The sequence below is a fragment of the Halichoerus grypus genome, chromosome 10 (assembly GCF_964656455.1).
Source record: "Halichoerus grypus chromosome 10, mHalGry1.hap1.1, whole genome shotgun sequence".
Taxonomy (NCBI): Eukaryota; Metazoa; Chordata; class Mammalia; order Carnivora; family Phocidae; genus Halichoerus; species Halichoerus grypus.
In genome coordinates this window covers 19,015,076-19,026,737 of record NC_135721.1, presented here as the reverse complement: position 1 = coordinate 19,026,737, position 11,662 = coordinate 19,015,076, and the positions used below count along the sequence as shown (strand labels likewise).

The window sequence follows — 11,662 nt, the reverse complement described above, 5'->3', positions numbered from 1 at the left end:
GTATTTACTTAGAAGCATTCAGAATGTCAACAAAACAGCTGCAACTTTTTTTTTTTGCAATTACAGAGTGGTATTCAGTTAACAGAACAACAATTATTTCGTAGAAGCTGCATCAGAGACAACTGAAGATGAAAAACTACCGTCCCCATATATAACTAATTTGTGCTATGCACCAACAAGAACCTGCTTTAAATTTCCATGCCAATTTACAACCCCTATACTGTACCAGGCAAGGTTAGTGGCTATTGAAAATACCACCAGGGGCGCCTGGGTGGCTCAGTCGTTAAGCGTCTGCCTTCGGCTCAGGTCATGATCCCAGGGTCCTGGGATCGAGTCCCACATCGTGCTCCCTCCTCGAGGGGAAGCCTGCTTCTCCCTCTCCCACTCCCGCTGTCTCTGTCAAATAAATAAATAAAATCTAAAAAAAAAAAAAAGAAAAAGAAAATACCACCAGGACAGGGCTATCTAAAGACACATTCGGTAGTGTGTTAACTATACAAAAAAAAAAGTAAGATTAAAAACAAATCTTACACAGCCTTGCATTTCAATTTTTTTCTTTAAAAGGAGTGAGTTGTGTACAGGGGGGTTAAATGCTTTATAGACAAGAAAAAAAAAAAACTGCGCTAGAACCAACTTATTCACCATCATCATCTTCTTCTTCATCTTCATCTTCTTCATCTTCCTCCTCCTCCTCATCCTCTTCATCTTCCTCATCTTCCTCCTCTTCCTTCTTTTTCTTGCTCTTTTCAGCCTTGACAACTCCCTTTTTTGCCGCATCAGGCTTTCCTTTAGCTCGGTATGCAGCAATATCCTTTTCATATTTTTCCTTCAGCTTAGCAGCCTTCTTTTCATAAGGCTGCTTGTCATCTGCAGCAGTGTTATTCCACATCTCTCCCAGTTTCTTTGCAACATCACCAATGGATAGGCCGGGATGTTCTCCTTTGGTTTTTGGGCGATACTCAGAACAAAACAAGTAAAAGGCCGAAGGAGGCCTCTTGGGTGCATTGGGATCCTTGAACTTCTTTTTTGTTTCCCCTTTAGGGGGGATATAAGTTTTCATTTCTCTTTCATAATGGGCCTTGTCCGCCTTTGCCATGTCTTCAAATTTTCCTTTCTCTTTAGCAGATATGGTCTTCCACCTTTCTGAGCACTTCTTAGAAAACTCTGAGAAGTTGACTGAAGCATCTGGGTGCTTCTTCTTATGCTCCTCTAGGCAAGTTTGCACAAAGAATGCATATGATGACATTTTGCCTCTCGGCTTCTTAGGATCTCCTTTGCCCATGTTTAATTATTTTCCTCAGCGAGGCACAGAGTCGCCCAGTGCCCGTCTGGCTCTCACTTGCCCCGGCACAGTCTCTATGGAGCTCAATGTACTGCAATGGCTGTCGTGACTGAACGATCTTTTTTTTTTTTTTTTTTTAATTTTTTTTATTGTTATGTTAATCCCCATACATTACATCATTAGTTTTAGATATAGTGTTCCATGATTCATTGCTTGTGCATAACACCCAGTGCTCCATGCAGAACGTGCCCTCCTCAATACCCATCACCAGGCTAACCCATCCTCCCACCCCCTCCCCTCTAGAACCCTCAGTTTGTTTTTCAGAGTCCATTGTCTCTCATGGTTCTTCGTGACTGAACGATCTTAAAACAGCATAAGAATCAAAGCTTAGCAGTTCACCTACAGAGATTACATCATGTGTGTCCAGGGAAGAGCATATAATATGAATTCTTCACCTTTCATGCAAAGCATAACAGGAATGATACACTAATTCCATGTCAGTTGAGATTTGATTTGGCTCTACCAGGAAATTGAAATTAATATTGGCTTAAATATCCATGTTGCTCTCACATAAAATATCCAGAGATGAGACGCCTACAACTGGCATGGCAAGGTCCACAAAGTTGTCATGGATGCTGACTTCTTCCAGCTTTCCAGTTTGCTATCCCGACAGTGTGACCTTTGTCTTCATAATCCAAAAGGACTGCTCAACTTCTAGCCCTTATATCTCCTTCTTAGTCAGTAAGAAGGAGAAAGAAAGGGGAAAAAATACATCTTCCATTCAAGGATCCTTCCCCCAAATTGCACATGACATTTCTAATGACATCCCATCAACCAGAAGGTAGACACATGGCTCAAACCTAGTTTCAAGAGAGGCTGTAAAATGTAGGGTTTATTCTGGGCATCCCTGTCCTCAGCTAAAAATTATATTACTAAAGAAGAATGGGAAAAGGGACTTTGAAGACAATTAGCAGTCTCTGAGAAAATTATCACAGCTAAAGTGAGAGCAGAAAGGAAACCAACCCAACAAAGATTTATGTTGAAAAGTATAAAGAAAAAATAAACACTGATAATATCACCACCCAGTGGTTACCACCATTAACTTTTTGAGATATATTCTTCCACACTTTTTCATCCATATATACAACCAGTGTGTCCATAACTATACCTATATTTCTATAAATGTATCCACACGTTACTTTTAAAGGGACTATTTTAATCACTGCAGTAAGTCAAAGGGAAAGAGAGCCAGGTTGTCTTTCCCCCTTTAAACTCTTAATAAACTTCATGGGAAAAGCAGGATTGGCATAACTATAGGAAAGAGGAGAGTGTGTCCTATAGTTGCGTGTATATATGTCTCAGAGTTGCTAATTGCAAAACAAATTCAGCTGCATACAGTGTACTCTGGAATAAGGTTTTAAAGGTGAATTTAAAAGAAAAATGATTAGCCATCCCCGAAAAAGTATAGGCATGTCTTCAATAGGGAAAGTGGCCAGAAAAATTCACGGACACAAGAAATCTGGGGAAATCCATCAGTAGTATTTCCTAGACCATAGGTAGGGAGAACAAGTATCAATAACTATTACTCCTAAGCATGCCCTACCAGATGAGCACAAGAGAGGCTCTTTGGGGATCTGTTCTCTATAAAAGAGTCTCCTAGATAGTGAACCAACATGGCATATGAACTTGGTCAAGAAAAAGGACAACTATATAGAGCTGCAAATTCACTCAACAAACTTACTGGGACTATGTTCCTGTCTTCATGGAGACCATAGTACAGTAGGGGAGACAGAGAGGTGTCTGTAAAGATAAGTGGACATTTACTATATGCCAGACACCATACTAAGCACTTTACATGCATTATCAAGTGTAATATTTATAACAATCTATTTTTATTCTTCTCCCCCTTTGACACATGAAGAAAATAAAACTATAGGTAGGTAACTTGGTTGAGGTCAACAAAGCTAGTAAGTGGTGGAGCTGAGATCCCACCCCAGGTCTATCAGATTTTAGAGCCCCTGCTCTGGACAACCCAAGTAGTTAATGTTACAACAAAAGTTTGCACAAAATTCTGAGGGAACACATTAAAAAGCATCAGATACCTGCCAGGGAAAAACTTGTAAAGCAGCACAAGAATGAAAAAATGTGAAGTATAAATATAATGTCAGCAGTGTTGAAATAGAGATGAATGTAAACATTGATAAACAAATGGAAAAGACAAGATCTACACATGGGAGCCTAGTGAGCCTAGATTTTAGTAGCAGCCCTTTTGAGTTTTGTGAGTCACTACATAATTCCATCCTATATCATCTAATATCTTTACCCCGTTTTAGTAGTTACTCATGTATTGACACCCTTTCTTCTTATCAAGCTATTTTTTCTGTGAGTTGTCTCCATATGTAGATTACTGGCCATAAAAAGCAAAATGCAACATGTTTGATTCTTTGTTTTCTGGATCCCTAACAGAGGTACACACTAGCATACTAGGCACACAGTATATGTATGAGTTGAAGTGATATCCACTTATTTAAGGTTGATTCAAAGAGGTCAATATAGAAGATATGCAAAGAAGATCCAACATACGAATAATAGGGAGTCCCTGAAGAATAAAAACAAAACATTAAAACAGAAGAAATATTTAAAATTAGAATCCAAGAAAAAATGTCTAGAAATAAGAGACGATTTGCATCTGCGTATTGAAAGGAACATTCAGAGATGAGATGGAGATTAGGCAGGGACCAAAGCATGTTGGTCCTTGTAAGCCACTGTAAGAAATTTAAATTTTGTTCTAAGTGCAGTACGAATCCTTTGGAGGACTTTAATCAGAAGCACCATTGCTTACACAAAATGGAGAAGTAAAAATGTGTGTGGCCCTGAAGAAAAAATGAAATATGAGAATTAAGCCATGGTTTTACTTTACAACACGAGGCCTTTCTGCTTCCACGTTAGCTGTGGCAATCTCTTACATTCCTTCATGCATGGGACCCCCCCCCCTTTCTTCCCACTTATCAGAACTCTACCCACGATGAGGCCAACTTTATGCCAAACTTTTTGGCATAAAGAATTGGGAAACTAAGAATACCAAGCAATTTAGGGATTATGGGTGTGAAATGAGCACTAAGTTGTTGAGATAAGCTTAGAAAACATTTCCAGGTGATAGGCACAGGAAGTGACTGGGTAATCAGAAACCTGTTGCTACGGTAGAACAAGCTAAAATTACAGTGCAGGGTTGGGGAGGAGAGGGTATGAGGAGGAATATTCAGGAAACAAAGCTTGGGACAAGGCCTAGAACTCTTTATGCTCAGCATACCCTGGAATATCAACGTGTCTATTCAAGAGAATGGAATCAGAGAAATAAACAATCAGGAAGATTTTAGAAGAAAAAAATTGATGCTTTGCATAGAAACCCATACTTTGGTGAGTGGAGAAATTTTAGGGGCTTCCCTGTCAAACTTTTGTCATTTTAATATCACTGTTATCTTTTTCTTGTAGTCTCTGGATTCTTAATTTTTCATTCTCTACCTCTCAGATTGTATGTAATTTTCTATAAGATTAAAATTCTCATGTGGAGTGTTTTGGTGCTGACAGCATGGGATATTAAACTATTGTGGGCCAACTTTCACTACAAATATATTAAAATGCTGTATAAAATCATACAAAAAATTTATTTAGTCAAGATTGAGAGAAAGAAAGGAAGAAAGGAAAAACAGAAAGGGAAACTCTTTATCAAGAACAAAAAGTGGATTCAAAATCAGAGCACTAGATTTCAGTTATCCTGTAGTAACCGGCAAAGTGGGATACTGAACTTTGATATAAGGCATAGGGCTGGAGGCTGGGAATTGGACATCCATGAAGGGAAAAATACATGACCCTCAACTTGAAAAAGGCAGGGTGTTGGAACTAGGACTTTGCCAAGATAGTCTATTAAATTCATGACAAGGGAACTAAAAAAGGAGGTATCCCAATGGCCCAGAGAAGTTGCGAAGAAGCTCTGTGCCCAATACTAGATCGATTACATGTCCAGTGCGGGAATAAAAACCCTAGACTATTCAAATGAGGGTGTGGGATTCATATTTTTAGTGCCCGTAAGATATAGAAATCCCTAATTGGTCTAGGATTCACAAAATTTCTCAAGCCCTGGCAAGAGAAAATATAAAACATCAAAGCAGAGTGACTCCTACAGTTCAAGGGACTATGATGAGAAAAAAAGAATATTTCATATCTTCCAAAATGAGTTCATAATATACAAAAGAGACGAAGAAGTGAACCAGTGTGAGGTAGAGCTCCCACACACAATGGAAAGAATTTGTGTGCTACGAACTAGATATAACAGCAAATCAGAAAGAGAATTCTAGATATTTAAGTTAAAATGACGAAGGAGTTGACACCAAAAATATGATTCTTAAAAGGAAAAATTGATAAATTGTACCTCATCAAACTTTAAAACTTCTGCCCTCCAATAGACCCTGTGAAATGATGAAGATAAGCTACAGACTCGGGAAAAATATTTGCAAACCACATATTCAACAAAGTACTTGTATCTAGACAACACAGAAACTCTCAAAAACTGAACAGTAAAAAAAAAATTCATTTAGAAAATGGGCAAAAGATATGAACAGACATTTCATCCAAGAAGATAGACAGCTGACAAGCACATGAAAAGGTGCTAGACATCATTAGCTGCTGGGGAAATGCAAAGTGTTACAAGATATCACTGCACTCCTATCAGAATGTTGGTGAGGATATGGAGAAACTGGATCATTCACACAGGGCTAGGACATAGCCACTCTGGAATACAGTTGAGTTGACTGTTTCATCTGAAACTAAACATGCAATTATCATATAACCCAGCAACTGAACTCTTGAGCATTTATTCCAGAGAAATTAAAACTTTTTTTTTTTTTTAAGATTCCATCCATTTATTTGAGAGAGAGCAAGCAGGAGAGGTAGAGGGAGAGGGAGAAGCAGGCTCCCTATTGAGCAAGGAGCCTGATGCGGGACCGATCCCAGGACCCTGGGATCATGACCTGAGCCGAAGGCAGACGCCCAACAGACTGAGCCACCCAGGCACCCCCAGAAATGGAAACTTATGTTCACACAAAACCTGTACATGAATAGTCATAACAGTTCTACTCATATTAGCATAAAACTGGAAACAACCCAGATGTCTTCAGCTGGTGAAAGTTTAAACAACTATGGTATATTCAAACCATAGAGTACTACTGAGCAATAAAAAGGAGTGAACTATTAATTACAAACACAACTCGGATAGATCTCAAGGGGATTATGCTGAGTGAGACAAGCCCATCTCAAAGGTTATATACTGTACTATCCAATGTATATAACATGCTTGATATAATAAAAGATAAAAATGGAGAACAGATTTGTGGTTGCCAGAGGTCAAGAACAGGGTGGGAGAGTGAAGGAAGTGGGTGTGGCTCTAAGAGCAGCCTGGGCCTTGCAGGGATGGGGCACTTCCGTATCTTCATCGTGGTGGTGGTTACACAAAGCTATACATGTTAGAAGATTGCATAAAACCGGGGCGCCTGGGTGGCTCAGTTGTTAAGCATCTGCCTTCGGCTCAGGTCATGATCCCAGGGTCCCGTGATCGAGGCCCGCCCCTGTTCCGCAGGAAGCCTGCTTCTCCCTCTCCCACTCCCCCTGCTTGTGTTCCCTCTCTCGCTGTCTCTCTCTGTCTCTCTCTGTCAAATAAATAAATAAAAATTAAAAAAAAAAGAAGATTGCATAAAACTACACACACACACAAATGAGTAAAGATATATAAGCTATGATAAAGAAAACCTAGGCGGATTTTTTAAATACGAACAAAACTTTTAGAAATGTAAAATATCGTCACCAAAATAAAAAGCTTAAGAGGCAAATTAAACAGTATATTGGACATAGAGAAGAGAATTTGTTACCTGAAAAATAATCATGCAGAATGCCGTTCAGAGGGATCAAGAGATGGAAAATGCATGAGAGAATTAAGAGAGAGGACATGATGAGAAGATACCATATTCCTCTAATAGGAACTCCTTGAAGGAGAAAATAGGGCAGGAGGCAATGTTCAGGGAAAATAGATGAAAATTTTCCATACTTAAAGAAAGTTGTAAATGCTCACATTGAAGGACCAGGCATGAAAACAAACAAACCAAAATAGGCACATGATGGCAAAACTACAGAATACCAGAGATAATGAAAAAGTCTCAAAAGCAACCAGAGAAGAACATATTACCACAAAAGAGTAGCTGTCAGACTGACAGCAGATTTCTCACCAGTAAAAGACAGAGTTTGAAAGATTAGATTTGTATCTTTAAAGAAATAATAAGAGAAAATAACTAACTAAAAATTATACACATTAAGTATCTTCTAAAATAAGGCTAAAATAAAGTCATTTTCAGGCAAACAGAGAAAAAGTTTATTTATTTATTTTTTTTTTTTAAAGATTTTATTTATTTATTTGAGAGAGAGAGAATGAGAGACAGAGCAAGAGAGGGAAGAGGGTCAGAGGGAGAAGCAGACCTCCCGCTGAGCAGAGAGCCCGACGTGGGACTCGATCCCGGGACTCCAGGATCATGACCTGAGCCGAAGGCAGTCGCTTAACCAACTGAGCCACCCAGGCGCCCCAGAGAAAAAGTTTATTACTCACAGGCTATCCCTAGAAGATCTGTGATAGTTACTTCTTCCTGGAGTTCCAGAAGAAAGAAATCAATACAAAAGTGAAGAAATGAGATGCAAAAAATAGTTGAGAGATAAATTGGCAAACATGTAGGTAAAATTGACACAACAATAATATTGAAGACTGATTGGAGGACAGAAACCAAATATTAAATTAAGTAATTTAATTTAATAAATATAATAATTTAATTAAGTAAATTAAATATGAGTGAAGAAGAACATGTCAAATGGGAGGTGGGGAGATTAGATTTAAAGAATTTAAGAACTTTGTGCTGTTTGGGAAGAGGATAGAACTCTTGGTTAACTGGAAACATTGTTAACAGCAATTGCACATGTTAAATATTAACAATAACAAAAAAGCCTCTAAAAATATAGATATATAATATACAACCTTCCAACCAATAGAGGGAAAAAGAGGACTTAAAAAATCAAGACAAATAGTGGGGCACCTGGGTGGCTCAGTCAGTTAAAGCTGCAACACTTGGTTTCGGCTCAAGTCATGATCTCAGGGTCGTGGGATCAAGCCCCACATCGGGCTGCGTGCTTGGCACGGAGTCCACTTGGGATTCTCTCTCCTTCTCTCTCTGCCCCCCCTCCAACTCTCTGTCTCTGTAGGAAAAATAAATAAAATCTTTTTAAAAATCAAGACAATACAGGACAGGAAAAGAGAAACAAAGAAAGAACAGGGTGAACAGAAAATACAAAATAACTTGCTATGATTAATACCAAATATACCCATGATCAAAATAAAAGAAAAAAGGTGATTTTCTGACTCCATTAAAAGTCAGCTATTCTCAGACTGGATTTAAAAAACAACAAAGTCCTGCCATATGTTGATGAAAACAGATAAAACACACACACACACACACACACACAGAAAAATATACATTTTCAAAAAGCTGTTACGCCAACATTATTATTATACAGAGTAAATGCTAAAGCAAAAAGTATTATTAGTGATAAAGAGTATCATTACTTAATAATGAAAGGAGTAATAATTCTGTATATTTGAGGCTGTTTTTTTACTGTCTTGAACAATGCCTGGCATATAGTAGGTGCTCAATAAATGACTGGTTGAATAAATTAAGGCATGAGGAAATTACAGACCTAACAGCATACCCTTAAAATATATAGGGAACAAGAGCATCTGGGTGGCCCAGTCAGTTAAGCATTCGACTCTGGATTTGGCTCAGGTCATGATCTCAGGGTCATGAATCAAGCCTGACAAGGAGCCCCACGCTCAACAGGAAGTCTGCTTCTCTCCCTCTCCCTCTGCCCCTCCCCGCAGCATGCACACACTCTCTCTCCTTAAATAAATAAGTAAACCTTTTTTAAAAAAATAGCAGAATCTGACAAGATTATAAGAAAAATTGATAAACCTATAATAACATTGGTAGATTTTTAACATTTCTCACACATGACATAATGAGATCAAACAGACAAATTTAGTTAAAGATACAGATGATTTGTGTAACTAACTTAACAAATTCAATCCAATAGACATATGGAGGACCCCCCCAACAATTATAGAATACATAACTTTTCAAGATCACTTATAAAATTATATAAAAAACATTTACAAATATTAACTATGTGCCAGACCATAAAGGAAGTCTTAACAAATACTACAGAATTTATATGTAAATCATGTTTTCTGAACACAATCTGATAAAGTTAGAAATAAATAACAAAAATATTTTTTAATGTTTGGAGATTTTAAAACACATTTTTATTAATTTAGTCTTCAAAGAAGAAATAATTATGCAAATGAAATACATAGAAAATGAATGGCAATGAAAACATTGTATATCAAACTCATAGCACAAATAACACAAAAGGAAAATTTATTGCCTTACATGCATATATTTTAGAAAGAAGAATGAAAATTAATGAGTTACATTTCTAAGTCCAGATGTTAGAAAATGAATAATGGAGTGTGGAAAAAAGTAGAAGGAAGGAAATAATAAACTCACAGCAGACATTTATGAAATGAAAAACAAACACTGAGGAAGCTCACAGAATCAAAGGTAAAAATTTATTTACTTTGAGACACTTTTTCCCACATTTTAACATTTCTAAAATATTTTACAATTGGTGATATCTAAGATTCAATTAAATATGATAGGCAAAGTTCTGGTAAGGTTGACTAATGAAAAAAGAGAAGGCACAAATAAACAGTATTAGAAATGATATGAATATAAAACTATGATTACAATAAAAACTTCTTTGACCAAATTAGTGCTGATAAATTTGAAAACAAATGACATGGGTTTTTAAGATAAATTATTAAATTTAACTTGAGAAGAAATAGAAAATATTACCAGACCTATGATCATAAAAGAAATGGAATCATAAATAAATCTACCACAAAAAAACATGAGGCTCATAATATTTTACAGGCAAGTTCATTTCCAGAAAACGAACTCAAAAATGGAAATTTCATTTTAGGAGGTTAATATATCCCTGATACCAAAACCAGACAATGACTGTAAAAGAAAGAAAAATATAGGTCAATCTTGATTATGAACATAAACATAAAAATATCCTATACAAAATAATAACAAGCCAAATCCAGAAATATAGTTTTTTTAATGATGACCAATTGGGTTTATCACACAAATGTAATGATGAATTATCCTAAGAAAAAATCTATTGCTTCATTTCAACACATTAATAAATTAAAGAAGGAAAACCACATAATCACCTCAGAGGATCCTGGAAAGGTATTCAATAAAACTCAACATCCGCTTATGATTAAAAAAAAAAACCTACAAAACTCTTAACTAGAAATAAAAGGACACTTCCTAGACTAAAAAGGAATATTGAGCAAAACCTACAGAAAACAGAGTCAATAGTGAAATGTTAGAAGCATTGTTACATTCGGGGGAGAAAAGACAAGAATGACCATCATCATTACCTCTATTTAACATTGTCCTGGAGATCCTGTGCAAGAAACAAATAAAATGTGTAAGAATTAGAATCACAGAACTAGAACTCTCATAGCATATTAATCACAGTTGTTCCAAATTCTCATTCTGATAATTCCAACATTTCTGCCATATCTGAGTCTGGTTGTGATGTTTGCTCTGTCTCTTCAAACTGTGTTCTTGGGGTGCCTGGGTGGCTCAGTCGTTAAGCGTCTGCCTTCAGCTCAGGTCATGATCCCAGGGTCCTGGGATTGAGCCCCACATCGGGCTCCCTGCTCAGTGGGGAGCCTGCTTCTCCCTCTCCCTCTCCTGCTTGTGTTCCCTCTCTCACTGTGTCTCTCTCTGTCAAATAAATAAATGAAAATTAAAAAAAAAAAGTTTAAAAAAAACAAACAAACTGTGTTCTTTGTCTTTTAGGATGTCTTGTGATTTTTAGAAGATTTTATTTATTTATTTATTTGTCAGAGAGAGAGAGCTCACAAGCAGGGGGTGTGGCAGGCAGAGGGAGAAGCAGGCTCCCCGCTGAGCAGGGAGCCCCATGCGGGGCTCGATCTCAGGACCCTGGGACCATGACCTGAGCCGAAGGCAGATGCTTATCTGACTGAGCCACCCAGGCATCCCTGCCTTGTAATTTTTTGTTGAAAGCCAGACATGACACGTGGATAAAAGGAACTGGGGTAAATAGGCCTTTAGTGTGCAGTTTTATATTTAGCTGACTGGGGTTACACTGTGTTTATTGTTTACTATCGCTATAGGCATCAGAGGTTAAAATTTC

At 37.4% G+C, this 11,662-nt stretch overlaps 1 pseudogene; it reads right to left on the bottom strand.

Moving 5' to 3' along the window:
* Positions 1–537: 537 nt before the first annotated feature.
* LOC118540184 (high mobility group protein B1 pseudogene) lies at positions 538–1,390 on the bottom strand (annotated as a pseudogene).
* Positions 1,391–11,662: the final 10,272 nt, after the last annotated feature.